This window comes from Thalassophryne amazonica, chromosome 8, assembly GCF_902500255.1.
Source record: "Thalassophryne amazonica chromosome 8, fThaAma1.1, whole genome shotgun sequence".
In the NCBI taxonomy this organism is placed as follows: Eukaryota; Metazoa; Chordata; class Actinopteri; order Batrachoidiformes; family Batrachoididae; genus Thalassophryne; species Thalassophryne amazonica.
In genome coordinates, this window is record NC_047110.1 from 36161425 (window position 1) to 36177322 (window position 15898).

The following is a 15898-nucleotide window of genomic DNA, read 5'->3' on the forward strand; positions in this document are numbered from 1 at the left end:
TTATGGGTAAAATTTGCCTCCGCTAACACTGATTGGTTGACTCATTCATTGTATGTAAAAACCAAGAGAATGTGAGGTATGTGTTGGTGTTTACATATAATTGTGCTTTTGTAAAATATGACATTTTTTTTTTTTTTTTTTTTTTAAAGGCATTTGCAAAACAAAGCCAAGTTGTGATTATATATATAACCAGTGTCAAAACAAATAGAACACTGCCATCTACTGGTGCTCAGACACTTAGTACTTAGGGTGAATACTGCTATGAACACTACTGGCCAGTAGATTGCAGTAGAGACCGTGAAAACGTGCTAAAACAAATATTCCAAATAAATAATCTGTCTGTGTCTGCTACGTTTAAGATGCGTGGAATTTAATGAATGCAAACAGAATTTCAGACATCTTATATATATTACTCTGGAACAAAGAGCACAGTCAGTGGTTGACAAAAGCAAGACTTTAAAGAACAAACACAATAACAATGTCTATAAACCCAGAGAATATATTCATGAGTGTTTTAGGCACAATATACAAAGGGTTTAATGCTGTTGTCCGTGTAGAGCCTAATCAGATCGTCTCAAATGCATTTCTCCTGTCATGAATGTACTGAGATAACCCATAATGCACTGGGCACAGCATGTCCACACTAAAACCTTCAAAATTGGTGCATTACTTCATATTTCACTTTATAAAACTTCAGACATGACGTTAATTGAAATAACGTGTCCGAAATTAGTTTGGCTAAAATTTTAACCATAAGTTAAAACTGTATGCCTCTGGATGACCTGGGTGATATTGGAAGCAAACTAGTATGGGGTCAAAAGAAGTGAGTGAGTTTCTTTCTTTCTTTCTTGCTTGCTTGCTTGCTTGCTTGCTTGCTTGCCTGTGAGCAGTTCTTTGTTCTCTGCAGAAGATAGAGACGTTTCTTCTCAAACTAGCTGTCCTCTGTTTGCAGAGTATAGAACTACCCATCTACTACACTGAAATCTTTGATGTCAGGCTTTATAAATGTTAGCGATCTAAAAATTATCAGACCAAAATTTATCGGAAGATTATTAGTCCGCTCATGGTTTTCAAAATTATCTGAAAAGCTAATCTGATAATGAAAACATTAGCTTCGATAATTAGTAGTTAGCAGATTAGTAGAACTGTGCCCACCACTGGTTCATAGTATAGGCTGAGTTGTCTGTATTTTACCTTTTTTAAATGGGGCCAGAACATTATTATAGAGATTTGTAAACACTCTTGGAGTTTGGGGTAAAATAAAACCCTTTTGTTTGTTAGTTCCATGTCTCCTGGTGCTTACCGATTCAGGCCATGACAATGGCTGATTGGATAAATTGTACAAACTGTTGTCACCACCTGTCAGAGCTTCATGATGGAGTGGTACAGAAAATAATTTCAAGACAAGAAAAAAGATCAAATCTAAGCTTGGGTCTCCCGTGTATCTTCTTGGCAAACTGTAGCTGAATTTCCACATCATTTTAACAAAACCCTAGTCAATATAGTTAAAAAGTATAGTCCAAAAATACATTTTCTGGGGTATCTGTTATGGTCTGTTGGATCAGTTTGGTCTGTTCCTGGGTTTCTTTCCTTCTTCCTGCGTCTTCTTGCCAGTAGAGCTTATCATCGCCTACCTGTGGCTGTTACACACCTGCTTCTAATAAGGTGCATGCTATTTAAGCCTCAGCTGAACAAGACGATGCCGCCAGATCTTTCCATATTCAGAGTGGTAATGTTGGCCTCAAGTAGTGGTTTCCACACTGCATTGTTATCCCGATCTGTGTTTTCTGTTTGAAGGCCGAATCTAATTTATACTTGTCTTTTTGTGCAGTCCAAAGCCACCCCTAGCTCCCCTGGCTCACCTCACCTGCAAGCCGTCCTCCAGTGTCTTCACCTCCTGGTCTCATCACATCACTCCAGAACTATCATCACTGTTAAAATAAAGCATTTACAATTGCTTAATTGTGTCCTCTAGTTCCCGGTGTCACCACATCAAATATCCCTTCAACCTTTACAGTTAGAAAGGTAATCCAAAGCAATTAATTTGTCATTACATGATGACTAAACAGTTAGGAAACTATGCCGTTGTATTTCAAACAACACATTTCCTGGATTTCTGCAAACCAGGGCTATATTAACCATATCTGAGTTATTGGTCTCCATACTACCACTTCTCCTTTATATTCAAATGACAATAATACTCCAACAGAACATTGTTGTGTGTACGTGCAGGACATGCATTGACTCTCCAATGTCTTTCACAAACACTTTTTTTATATTAACTGTGTATATCACTCTCATCTGAGTCACAGCTCCCTCCTACTATTTAGTCAAGCTGCAGGGAAAGCAGGCATCAGAGGTGAGCCCCTCCAGGTGTGTGGAGATGCTGTTCTCCTAGCTTTGAAAACAATCATTGTTTCAGTCTGGGAGATGGCTCTCAACCCTACAGACAAGATGAAAGGACTTGGCAGTACATGAACTGCAGCAACTATAGTGGTATTACACTGTTCTTTGTGCCATGAAAGGCACTTGCAAGGCTTTTGTTAAGAGGAATCAGTACCTTTGCTTTCCACTCAACATCTGGAACAGTATGGTTTCACACCCAAGGAGTCAACCATTGACTGCATTGTGGTTCCCAGAGTGCTCAAGTGAATGCAAGAGTGAACTAGAGCACCACAGTCATAGAGCGCAAACCTCTTCCAACACAAGTTTCCAATTTCACAAATTTTTTCCTTGGAAAAAAATTTCAAGGTCAAAGTCCTGTTAGAATTGGCTTTTCATAAGATAAATTAGATGTGATAAAATGTCCTGAGTTTCATGCACTTGAATCAAAGTTTTTGTGGTGTTGTCAGGGTTTTTTCCAACTTTTTATGTTTCTAAATTCGTTTTCAGATCATTTTCACACAACATTGGTTGTCTCTGCAATGCAGAATTTGTCAATGCTTTTTGCCACTTTCTGACTGATAACTGGAAGATAGACAAACAGGCATAAAATTGGAACCCCCATCAAATTTCTGTGGTGTAGGTAAATCCATAAGAGAAAAATTAGAGGTATTGAGGCACTTTTGATTGAGATATAATGCAAAATGTACACCAACTTTTCAATATTAAATTAAAATGTCCACATAATCCAAATCAGATCCGATGTTGCCAACCAAAAGGTCCCTCTCCCTAAAAATTGGTCCGTCCTGCATTCACTGTGCATGCATCATTTCGGACCACAGCAGTGTCATTTCTGAGCGTCAACTGCGGTTCACCGATTATCACCTCATTTCTGTCAAAAACTGCACTCCAGTCATTAGCTATCTCAGCGACAGATATCTGAAGCTTTTGTACAACAATCATTTCCACATAAATTCTGCATTATTTCTTAATAAAAGACGGGGGACCGATCACAGTGCAGCAGCAGCACATCTGAATCTGGCATGCCGCTGTGCCTACATCATTTTGGAGCATCAGTAGTGACTCACCGATTATCTCCTCGTTTCTGCTTAAAAATGACTTTAGAATGATTTAAGAGATTTTAATTTGTCATCTGATGGTTAATAATCACATTATTACCTTTGATTGCTTTGGGTGTAGGGAGTCAGTCTCAGACATACTTTTGTGGTCTGAAATGATGCATGTGCAGTGAAGGCAGACCGGACCAATTTTTAGGGGGGGGCCGTTCGGTCAAACGTTGTCAGTCAAAAAAGAATACCTACATAACACTGTGAAATATGAAAGAAATTTTTAATCTTTTTTTTTGACAAAGTTATGAATTTTTGAAAATTTGTTCAGTGTTATAGTGTTGGGATTCTTCCAATTTTCCTGATGTTGACCTTTTGACCCATGACCTTAAACTGAATGATATATGAAAAATTGTGGGTTACAGATAAGCAACAAATAAACCAACAGGTGAAAACATAACCTCTGCCCAATGCCTTTGGTGAAGGCAATAACAGCAGTGTTTCATTGTAAAGTGCAAGGCATTTGATTCATATAATCAGACTGTTCTCTGGGACATCCTGTATACAGATACTGTGATTACTGTAGGGAACGGGTGGAAACTCAGAACTTTCACAGTGAAGACTGCCAGGGATGTGTTCTGGTTCCTACATTGTCCAATGCATGGACGGACTTGGTGTTGGGTAGTGTTGTGCAATCCAGATGCATATGGACCTTTATTTAAACCTTGACTTTGAAGACAGGGTGTGGCACCAGTGAATTGATTGCAGCACTTCAGAATTAAAGTGTCTGGATTTGCAGTTAGAATAATGATAATAATAACAATAATAGGAGTGTGATAGTGGAGCATGCTCATGAGGTAGGAGGGGGTCTGATTGTGAAGGGCTTTGTGTGTGAGGAGGAGGATTTTGAAGTGGATCCGCTGGTGGTCAGGAAGCCAGTGATGGTTCTTAAGAAAAGGGGTGATGTGTTCACAGGAACAGGTGTAGGTGGGCAAACGGGCACCTGAGTTCCGAATGTACTGGAGTTTATTGAGGACTTTTGAAGATGTACCATAAAAGATGCTGTTGCACTAGTCTAACTTGGATGTGATAAAGGCATGGATCAGGGTTTCTGCAGCAGGAAAGGAGAGTGTCAGACACAGACGGTCAATGTTCTTGAGGTGAAAAAAAGCAGTTCTAGTGATGTGATTGATGTGGTGTTCAAAAGATAGTTTGACCACAAAGATAACTCCAAGGTTGTGGATGTGAGAAGAGGGAAACTGGGTGGAGTTATCAATGTTGAGGCAGAAATTGTGGGTGGTGTGGGTGAGCAATTTGGGACTGATGATGATTATTTCAGACTTGTCGCAGTTGAGTTTAAGAAAGTTCATTTCCATCCTAGACTTGATCTCAGTGAGGCAGTTAGTGAGAGTGGAGTGAGTTGCAGGGGTGATGGATTTGGTGGAAATGTAGAGATGGACATTGTCAGCATAACAGTGAAAATGAAGATCATGATGATGTATAATTTTACCAAGGGGAAGCATGTAAAGGAAAAAGAGGAGAGGACCTAACACCAAGCCCTGGGGAGCCTTTTGGGACAAAGGGGTGATAAAGGCGGTGTAGTTATTGATGCTCTTAAATTGTTGTCTGTTAGTGAGATAAGACCATAGCCAGGTAAGAGCAGTGTGGGTAATGTTAAGGGTAGATTCAAGGTGGGAAAGAAGAATGGTGCGATTAATAGTGTTAAAAGCTGCGGTGAGGTCGAGGAGGACAAGAATGCTGAGTTTGCTAGAGTCTGAGGAAAGGAGGAGATCATTGGAGACTTTGAGAAGGGCTATTTCAGTACTGTGTTGGGAGTGAAAACCGGATCGAAAAGATTCAAACAGATCATTGGAAATGAGGTGGCCTGAGTTAGGAGGCGACAACATGTTCAAGAAGTTTTGATAAGAAGGGAACATTGGAAATGGGCCGGAAATTTGTATTGACTCTAGGTTTTTGAGAATGGTGGTGACAGCACCCAGTTTGAAAGTTTGAGGGTCTAGAACAGAGCTGAGGGAACAAGTGATGATATCTGTGATGAGTGTGGAAATGACTTGAAAACAGTCCTTAACAAGAGTGGATAGGATGGGGTCCAGAACACATGTGGAGCTTCTCTTACTTGCCATGAGGTTGCAGAGATCACTGAGAGACACACGGGAGACAGGGGCTGAGTGGTAAAGGGAGGAGAAAGAGGTGGGGGTGTGAAGAGAGCAAGGGAGGCACTGAGGTTACTGTAAATGGTGTAAATTTTTGTTTGGAAAAAGTAAAGGAAAGTGTTACATTTGTCAGCTGTGAAGGAAGCAGAGGTGTTGTTGCTGGATTTGAGAAGTTTCTTAATGGTGGAGAAATCCTGGATCAAGTCTAAGATCCAGGCTTTCAGTGACTTCCTAGACTTGGCCATCAGAAATGGATCTGTATGTGACAAAATTGTTAAACTTATATAGACATTTATTTATCTTAGCAGTGACATTCATGTCTCTGGATCTTCTGTCTCTGTCTTCTGTCTCTGGATCTTCTGCTTCTGAGATGAGGAGATGCCTGGGGAGAGTTTACTGAAGCCCCGTTTACACATGGACGGTTTTGTCGGCGGGTAGTACGTAGACCGAAGTTCGCGGTAGTTCCAGCTGTTTTCGCGGTGGAAAGGGGCAGAGCATTTTGCCAGCGTTTTGACCGCCGTACTAGCTGCAAATACGTGGACAAAACGCCGCTAAATCCGCCGAATAAAGCGGCGTTTTGACGCCGTAGAATCCGGCACATGTCAGGCAACGGGGGTTAATACCCAGTTCTATCCTTTACAATCGCAGGTTAAGATGCGCGTGAGAACGGTGGTGTTCTGCTGCTGCCGATAATGCCCTGTGTACCGCTGGTTTTATCCAGGCAAATCCTGCGTTACTCCAGGATCTTTTGCATATAGGCACCGCCCCCAGAGTATAATAGGCTGAAGCAGCAGGAATACATGCCTCTGTCACTGCAGGGGGAGGGAGATCATCCTCAGCCTTTTCTTCTCCTTCCTTTTCACCCTCCTCAACGTGTTTCTCTGTCTCCACCCCAGGCCTGCCCTCTGCTTCAGAACCAGACCTCTTGGTAAGTCCTTGCCGCTGCCAGTTTTCTTTTAGGAGGCATACTGGAGCTTCTCTGCAAAAATATCTGGAGCTGGCCGCGAGTGAGAGGCCTGCATGCAGAGCGCTAGCGTTTTTATACTGACCGCAGCCTATCGGCCGTTTGGAACGCCGTTAACCGGGAGGTGGCGTTTAGAACAGCGTACTGTCCGCTAGCGCTGCCATTTTGTCTGCCTCTGTCGCCGGTTAAAACGCCCTTGAGGACGCCAATGTGGGCTCTATCGCCGTTTTACATGCCGTTGATTAGGGATACAACGCCGGCCGCCAATTGCGGCGGTGTAAACTGTGGCACTACAGGAAGGGGCAGGATGAAACGGCGATTATAAAGTATCAAACGCCGTTGTTCGCGTTGTCTCCGTCGTCACGTGAATTCTCCGGGAGTGCTCCCGGAATTATTCGACATGCTGAATAATTTTTTTTGACGTAAAGCCAAAACTAAGCCACGCCCCCTAGTGCCGGTGTTAACAACGGCGTTTGATCCTTAAGACGGCCAAAATCTCTTCCGGGACGCTTCCGGGAGCTCTTACTGTCTATGTGTAAATGGGGCTTGAGTCACAAGGTCACTGAAAATAGGTGTTCAGCAATGACAATACCTTTGCAACAGAACAATGGTCCAAATGTTCAGAGTCCCAGTGCTTCCTCTCTCGCTGTATGCTTGTGAAACTTGAACAATAACCGGTGATGTAAGGTGGTCCAATGTTTCTTCTTAAGATCTTTGTGTACTGCTGGAATGACTCTGTAATTGTGGAGACTCAGATGAGGGAAGAGAAACTACATTTTGGATATGTGCCACATGTATATGTGCATGATCCAGCATGCAGGTGTCACAGTATTGACAACCCAAGCAACTGGAGAACATCAAGTGGATGCCTGTGTTCCACCTGGCTGTGACAACTATAATTGGGGATGGATCAAATGTCTGCCTGAGTGGTTGTCATCCAGGACCTGGGTGGTTCCATGGTGTGGTGGTTGCAGCAAGATATGACACCTGTGCAGGCTCCCAAAATTGACTTTAAGGGTATTTGCTGCCCCCTCCTCCCCCATGAATTAATGAGGTAGCACACAAAAGAACCATGAGACAAACAAGACTTTGTGACAGTGACAAATGACGATTAAAAACAATGACGCTAACAGGACGTGAGAAAAGAACTGCTTAAACAAGAACAAAAAAGAAAGAGCACTCACAGAGTTGCAGAATGATGTTACTGCTGGATCTAGTCCCATAAATGTCCAGTACCATTCCAGCCTTACACTTTTTTTGTGCTCCCATCACAAAATGACACATTTTCATGGCGTGGTCGTATTTAATTTACTATTTCTAACCATAACCTCCACAGACCCCCACCCCAGCTTCACACCACATTTTGTGATACCATCATGCAATGAATTTGTGATACCATCACAAAAATGTGGCGCAAAAATGTGAACTTTTTGTGATGCCATCACAAAATGGCATAAGTTTGGGTTGCCAGTACACAATCCCCCACTTATATGATCTTGATGTCCTCTAAGATCCGCATGCAGCACTCATCCTCACACTGGAGCAGCCACTTATCTCTGACCCAGTGCTTTGGGAGTGTATGTCCTTCTGATTCGATTTATTCAGCAATAACATAGTAAGACCCTTCAGCTGTTCCTTTGTGTTTTTTGTTTTGTTTGTTTTTTCTCACTTGGGGTCACTACAGCAGATCCCATTTGGATCTGCGTGTTGATCTGGCACAGATCGTGCATGACATCCTCTGCCTCCATCCTGCTGTGTTTTATGCTGATGGATAGATGACGTCAAATTTTCACGGCAGCACTCAAGAGCTGCATTGAACAGAAGATATTTTCATAGTTTAAAGACACAGGTGCACTGGAGGAAGGTGTCAGTCGTACTGGCACAAAGTGGCTGGACAGAGGTGCAGGATTCAGATAACAGAGTAACAGGGTTTAATTAAAGTTCAGGCTGGGTTCAGTACACAGAAAAGCAGACCGAGATAAACAAGTATGAAGCAGAGACAGGGTCAACAAAATAAGTGGGCAGGTCAAAAACACTTCATCAGCCAGGCCCTGGACGAAAGCATCCGTTAACGCCACAGTGTTCCATTCGCTTTTGGCGGTGAAGATGCGGAAATCAATGGTGTAATCAGCTACCCGTTGTCTGCTTTGCTGGAGCCTCATGATAGACCTCACTGCCTTGTGGCAGAGAGATGTGTGTTAGAAAACCTGCTGAAGCATGGCGGAAAGACTGGCAGGTCTCTGAGCAGCACCATTCGTCGGTGGCCCAGATTGCCGCCCGCACAGTCAGGTGAGAGAAAATTAATGCTATCTTCATCCAATCGGACGGAAACATTGCTGACATAAGGTCGATTTGTAGCTCACACTGGGTTAAAAATGGCTTGACATCACCTGATTCACTGGAGAAGCATTCTGATTGGATGAGCTGGATGCACATTAGAGTTTGTGGCAGGCGTTGGCGTTACTGACGTTAACAGTAGGTCTTGATGCTGAGACAGTTCACTGAGACCTGAGCAGTGAGAGGCTAGCTTATCTTTGTGCTGTCCTCATTGTTGTGTTTGGGCATGTAGTGTCAGCTGAGTTGGATCTGAACCCGCTGTATCCATGGCTGGCAAGATCTGTCAGGCTTACTGGCACAAAGTGGCTGGACACAAGTGCGGGATTCAGATAACAGAGAAACAGGGTTTAATGAAAGTTCTGGCTGGGTTTGGTACACAGAAAAGCAGGTCGAGATAAATAACACTAACCGTAGCATGAGGCAGAGACAGGGTCCACAAAACAAGCAGGCGGGCCAAAAAAATGATAGACAATACGAGGCAAAAATACTCAGAAGAAAGTGCCCCAAAGTGACTCAAGGCTCAACAATCTCACAAACAGGTAGGGTAGAAGGTGAGACTTAAATAGAGGAAGTTATTAGAGGGAAATGCAAGACAGGTGTGTGAGGAAGGATCTGTGACGGAGCGTGGCAAGTAGTAAAGAGGACAGAAAGGGAACGCCCAACACCAAGCATCAGACACCAGACAAGAAAAGTCCCTCCACCAAAACCCCAAGCAACCTTAACAGTGAGGGAAAAAATCCAACAGAGAAAAAATAATACAACACACTCCCTACAGACTCAGTCATGACAGAAGTTTGCTGTCATGATTTGCTGGAGTTTGCTGTAGAATGAAAGCATGAAAAGCATCCGCTGGTCATGTGGTGTTCTCAGCAGGGACATTAAAGTACTCAGTGCAGGTCAAGAGAGAGAGATATCGCTCCAGATAAAAAATAAAATCCGCACAATGCTGAATGACCAGGAACAGCTGTAGGGTGTTCTCTGCTTGTGATCTTTGTCCAGCCCAGAATGAACCATCAGACAGCCGCAGGATTTTAAACTCAACTTTCATTGTGCTTCTCAATTTAAAACAAAATATTAAATGCATAAGTCTAAATTATGCAGATGGGAGTCCTGAAGTCTGCTGCAACAGCACGTGCAGTGGCTACTTCTCTCCGGTCATTTCCTTTGTTTTGGTGTGCTCCCCAGCAACTCGTATGTGTCTGACACCTGGGATGTCAAATAGTCATTTTCTTCTCAATTCACGCATAATGTAGTTTTGTTAGGAGTCCCAGCAAGTACATTCAGAGGGTGGCAGCATACTGGGAGGACCCTTCTCACATTCGCTCTAATGACATATCCAGTGGTGGGCACAGTTCAGCTAATCCGCTAAACAATTGAAGCTAATGTTTTTGTTAGCAGATTAGCTTTTCAGATAACTTGTAAAACCATCAGCAGACCAATTCTTCCGATAAATTTAGTTCCGATAACTTTCAGTCCACCAACATTTTTTTGCTGGTAAAGTGAGCAAAGTTTAACGGTCAAAAACATTTGTAAACCCTAAATTAAACATTTTAGTCTCTGTCATATGTTTGTGGCAGACTGGCTGTTGCTTGCTGATGACATCATCATTAATTACAAGACGTGATTGGCCGGTCGATGCACGGAGCATTGTGGGTAGTGTAGTTCAGGTTCACTTTGGACGTTACAGTATTACCGTCCGCTCGACACAGAAAAAAAAAAAGGACTAATTTTAACATTTTATTTCTTGTGGCTGACGGGATAATTTAATCATCAAGATTCGGTGGGAGAGAGGAGATCTCACGGTGCAGCTGTGTTACAGAGGGACTTTTCTTCACCGCTTAGACACCGTTTTGGATAATCGGGACCCTTTATGTGAATTATTATTTTTCTTCAGAATTTAATGAATACCATTAAAACTAACAGGTAAGAATTTATATTTACTACGTGTCTTTTACTCTGCCAATCAATGCATTAATGGACGTATTTCGGTTGTTTAAGCCGCAGAGTTCAAGGCGTGTGAAAAAAGCAGCAGAATTTAGTTTGTAAATGACAGTGTATATAATAACCAAAATAAACTTCTAATACTGTGTTTTACTGCTTTTGAAAGATGATGACCATGTTTGGGGTTTTATTTTTTTATTCATTTATTTTTTGTGCGCTCTTTTGTGTTTGTGATCCTGCCTGGGAATGACTTGATCTTTGAATTTACCCAGCAGCCCCTGCGCTTAAAGTGAAACTGGTTTATCAGAAGCCGACAGTGTAATCTAATGTGGCCACGTCTGAATCAGTACTAAAAGTTATTGGTTATCTGTAACGTCCGATAATTTTTTTTTTTTTTTTAGCAGTTTTAGCATTATAAAAGATAACTTTTCAGTTAGTGGATTAATGGTTATCAAAGCTAACTTTTTGGTTTGCTGTGCCCACCACTGGAGATATCCCATAATCCCTTGTGTGCCAGAGAGTCACTGCAGCCTAAACAACATACATAGAGAATCCACATGACAATAATTGCAAATTAATATTATACTAATAAAATGCATTTTTTTTATGCTTTTCATCACGTTAAGAGACTGCATGCATGAGACCCTGAACACTTGTTAAAACAAATATTCCAAATAATCTCTATCTTTAACGTGCGTGGAATTTAATAAATGCAAACCAAATTTCAGACATTTTTTATATATACGAGGTCTGTTAGAAAAGTATCAGACCTTTTTATTTTTTTTTCAAAAACCTGATGGATTTGAATCACGTGTGCTTGCATGAGCCAACCTTGAACCTTCGTGTGCATGCGTGATTTTTTTCACACCTGTCGATTCCATCATTTGCTTGTAAGCAGCCTTTGTGTGAGGATGGGTGGAGTCTCTCGGCATTTTTTCTTTGCAAGGAAATGGTGGAACGACTGGAGCAGTGCGACTGCATCAAATTTTGCTAGAAACTGGGCGACAGCCAGGTGGAAACCATTCGGATTATTCAGACGGCTTTCGGTGATGATTCTCTGGGCATCACACAGATTAAGGAGTGGTACAACCGGTTTAAAGATGGCCGCACAGCGGTGGAGAGCGCGCCGTGCTCCGGGCGGCATCAACATGCTGAAATGACCAGATCATTTGCAAAGTGAAGGCTGTGGTGATGTGGGACCGTCGTGTGACTATCCGAGAAATTGTGGAAGAGGTGGACATCAGCACTTTTTCAGCACATTCCACTGTGACAGAAGATTTTGCCATGAAAAGAGTTGCAGCAAAATTCATCTGCACGACGCTGATGGCACAGCAACAGCGCCTTCGTGTTGAAGTCTCACAGGACATGCCCTGACATGCTCACCTCTTCCACAATTTCTCGGATAGTCACATGACTGAAAAGCCACCGAAAGCCGTCTGAATCTTCCGAATGGTGGACGAGCTGGGCATGTCAGGGCATGTCCTGTGAGGCTTCAACACAAAGGCGCTGTTGCTGCGCCATCAGCGTCGTGCAGATGAAGAACTTTTGGTTTAAACGATTTGTCAATTCATAGTACAAAATCATTTGTTTGTTCCCTCCATTAGTGATCACTTTTTTACAGTTTGGGCTACACATGGTCTTAGGTTATTGAAAGATATGTACATTGAAGGACTATTTGCCTCATTCCAGCAAGTGAAAACAAAATTCCAACTTCCTGACTCTCATTTCTTCAGATATCTTCAACTCCGCAGCTTTGTGTCATCCTCACTCAATTACTTTCCCTCACGGTTTCCTGACTAACTCCTTGAAATCATCTTCGACACAAATATATCTGCAAAGGGTGTCACTGGCAAAATTTACGATGTTATTAACTCTCATGATGTGGAACCAGTGGCGCGTACCAAAGCAAAGTGGGAGGAGGAACTTGGGACTAAAATCACTGATGATGTACGAGGTCTGTTAGAAAAGTATCGGACCTTTTTATTTTTTGCAAAAACCATATGGATTTGAATCACGTGTGACTGCATCAGCCAAGCTTGAACCTTCATGCGCATGCGTGAGTTTTTTCACGCCTGTCGGCTGCGTCATTCGCCTGTGAGCAGGCTTTGAGTGAGCACTGGTCCTCCCCCCTCGTTGGATTTTCATTGTGAGGAAAATGTCTGAACGGCTGGAGCAGCGCTGCCTCAAATGTTTCCAGAAACTGTGAGAGACAGCCAGGTGGACACCATTCGGAAAATTCAGATGGCTTTCAGGGACGATTTTATGGGCATCACACAGATTAAGGAGTGGTACAGCCAGTTTAAAGATGGTGCACAATGGAGGAGGGCGCGCCGCGCTCCGAGCGGCGATCGACAAGCTGAAACGACCAGATCATTTCCAAACTGAATGCTGTGTTGATCCGAGACATTGTCTGACTACCAGAAAAATGGCAGAAAAGGTGGACATAGCCAGACGACGTCCCGGATCAACACAGCCTTCACTTTGGAAATGATCTGGTTGTTTCAGCCTGTCGATGGCCGATCGAAGCGCGGCACAGCCTCAGCCGCTTTGGGCCGTCTTTAATCCGGTTGTAATGCTCCTTAATCTGTGTGATGCCCATAAGATCTTCACCGAAAGCCATCTGAATTTTCCAAATGGTTTCCACCTGGCTGTCTCTCACAGTTTCTGAAAAAAGTTTGGTGCAGCAAAGCGGCAGTCACTCAGCCATTTTCCTGACAATGAAAATCCGCCGAGGGAGCTGGACCACTCCTCCCACAAACCGTGCTCACAGGCTTTTGACACAACCGAGAGCCGTGAAAAAACTCACGCATGCGCACGGAGGTTCAAGCTTGGCTGATGCAATCACGTGATTCAAATCCATATGGTTTTTGCAAAAAATAAAACGGTCCGTTACTTTTCTAACAGACCTCGTATGGCACTCTGTGATTAACAATATTTATTTATCTTCAATCTGTTTAAAACATAGGGTAATCCAGTTCAAGGTCATTCACAGACTCCATTGGTCTAAAGTGAAACTGGCTAAATTTAAACCTGAGTTGGATCCCAACTGCGACCGCTGTGAAAAAGAACCGGCAACATTGTCTCATATGTTTTGGTCATGTTCAAAATTAATTAAATTTTGGCAGTCTGTATTTAAATTTATCTCAAAAGCCTTGAGAATTAATATCGAGCCAGAAGCTAGTATTGCATTATTTGGTGTTACACCAGTGATTCCCAGTACTTATTCACAACAGAGAGAAGTGGTGGCATTTACCACACTTATTGCTCCAAGACTTATACTGCTTAGATGGAAAGAAAAACACCCTCCATCTTTCAAACTTTGGCTTGTGGATCTCTTACACCACTTGTCATTGGAGAAAATAAAATACTCCACTAGGGGCTGTGCCAAAAAGTTTTTTAGTATCTGGCAACCCATATTAGATCAGGTTAAAGAGGTGGATCCCTTACTCATCATAAAGGACTAATGTTTCCTTTGTATTTGTAACTCATGGTTCTATTTTACAATTTTCTTTTACAACTGCAACAGGGTGGGTGGGTGGATTGTGGGGGGTTAAAAAAAAAAGTTGTATTGTACTGTATTAGCATTTGTGATTGAAGTTTCAATAAAAAAAACACTTTGAACAACAAAAAAAAAGCTGCAAATTTAACTTTCAGATTTAAAAACATGAAGAATCCAAAGGTCATGGTTGTTTTATAATTTGACGAATGTATAATTTGCACTCACAAGGCAGTATTCATTATAAGGTCTTTTTTGTTGTTGTTTTCCATTTTCCATTTATATTTGTTGGATTGGAAAATCTTAAGCATTAAGAGTGAATGTTTTTTTGAGGATATGCAAATTGCTTGTTTTTACTTTGTCTGCTTCTGAGCATATCCTGATTCAGTCAAGGAAAAGCACAAATGACATGAAATATAAAGTGCACCAGCATCAACAAATATACAGCAGACATTACCGTATCTTTAAGAAGAAAGTCCATGAAAACATCTTTGATAGCTACAATTTGGAAGGCCAAAAATTGATATTTTGTAACACGCTGTGTGTTTTGTTGGATGATGAATGTTTCCATAATGTCAATAGCTTTCTCACAAAATCTTCTAAGCTGCATTTTCATTGAAAGTACTTGGATTAATTGTCTACACATATGCTGCTACATACATACTGAGCATTTTCACGAATGATTATATGTCAGACGCTGCTGCTGAGTATGAAGGAAACAATATATTCTTTTATCTATTTAGTTATATGCTTCCAGCCCTCTCATCTGTTGTGCAGAAGCATCTGCAAATGTAATATGTGAATATTAATAAAGAATATGTCCAGATTTATAAGAATGTGTGAAACAAATCTTAAGAAATTTAGCACAAAAAAATGTTAACGTCAAAATGTCACAAACTTAAGCATGCAGTTTTTTGAAATCATACGTTGAACATGTGAATTGTGATTTTTCAACAAAGTTTCAATGACATGACCAGTCTTCATAATGCAAATGCACCATGAACAGAATGATGGTTTGATTTTAACATTATGAATTGAGTGATTCAAGCGCTTGTAAACATTCAAAGGTCAGTACAGAGTGGAAATGTGTGTTGAACCATTGGTTAAATGTCCATTTTTTACTCCTGTGCTGCTGTCTTGTTTGTGGCTGACACCACTGCCTCATCTCTGCTGCCAGCCCTGAGCTGCACTGTTAGAGTCTTCTAAAGAATAGCCCCGTTTCAAGGTTGCAACACCTGGGCAGAACTCCAGCCATATCAGCAAGGGCATGGTCCAGAGGCTTTTCAGGGCCACAAGGACAAGGAAAAGTCCAGGCCCCAGTGGCACTGGTGGCTGCATCCTTAGGAACTGTGCTGACCAGCTGGCAGAGATCTTTTCTTTTATTTTCAGATGTTATCTCTATCTCCACAAAGTCTCTAATTTGTGGAAAGACACCACAATTGTTCCTGTGCCAAAACTCAGTGCAACAAAGCAGCTCAACGATTATAGGCATGTCGCACTTACCTCCTTTAGTGATGAAGATATTTGAAAAAATTGT

At 42.0% G+C, this 15898-nt stretch overlaps 1 long non-coding RNA gene across 1 annotated transcript; it reads left to right on the plus strand.

Annotated features, from left to right (window-relative positions):
- Nucleotides 1-3670: 3670 nt before the first annotated feature.
- On the plus strand, nucleotides 3671-14392 carry LOC117515064. The gene is made up of 3 exons (XR_004562025.1): nucleotides 3671-3681; nucleotides 3781-3787; nucleotides 14258-14392. It is a non-coding gene; the product is annotated as an uncharacterized LOC117515064 (long non-coding RNA).
- The last annotated feature ends 1506 nt before the right edge of the window (nucleotides 14393-15898 follow it).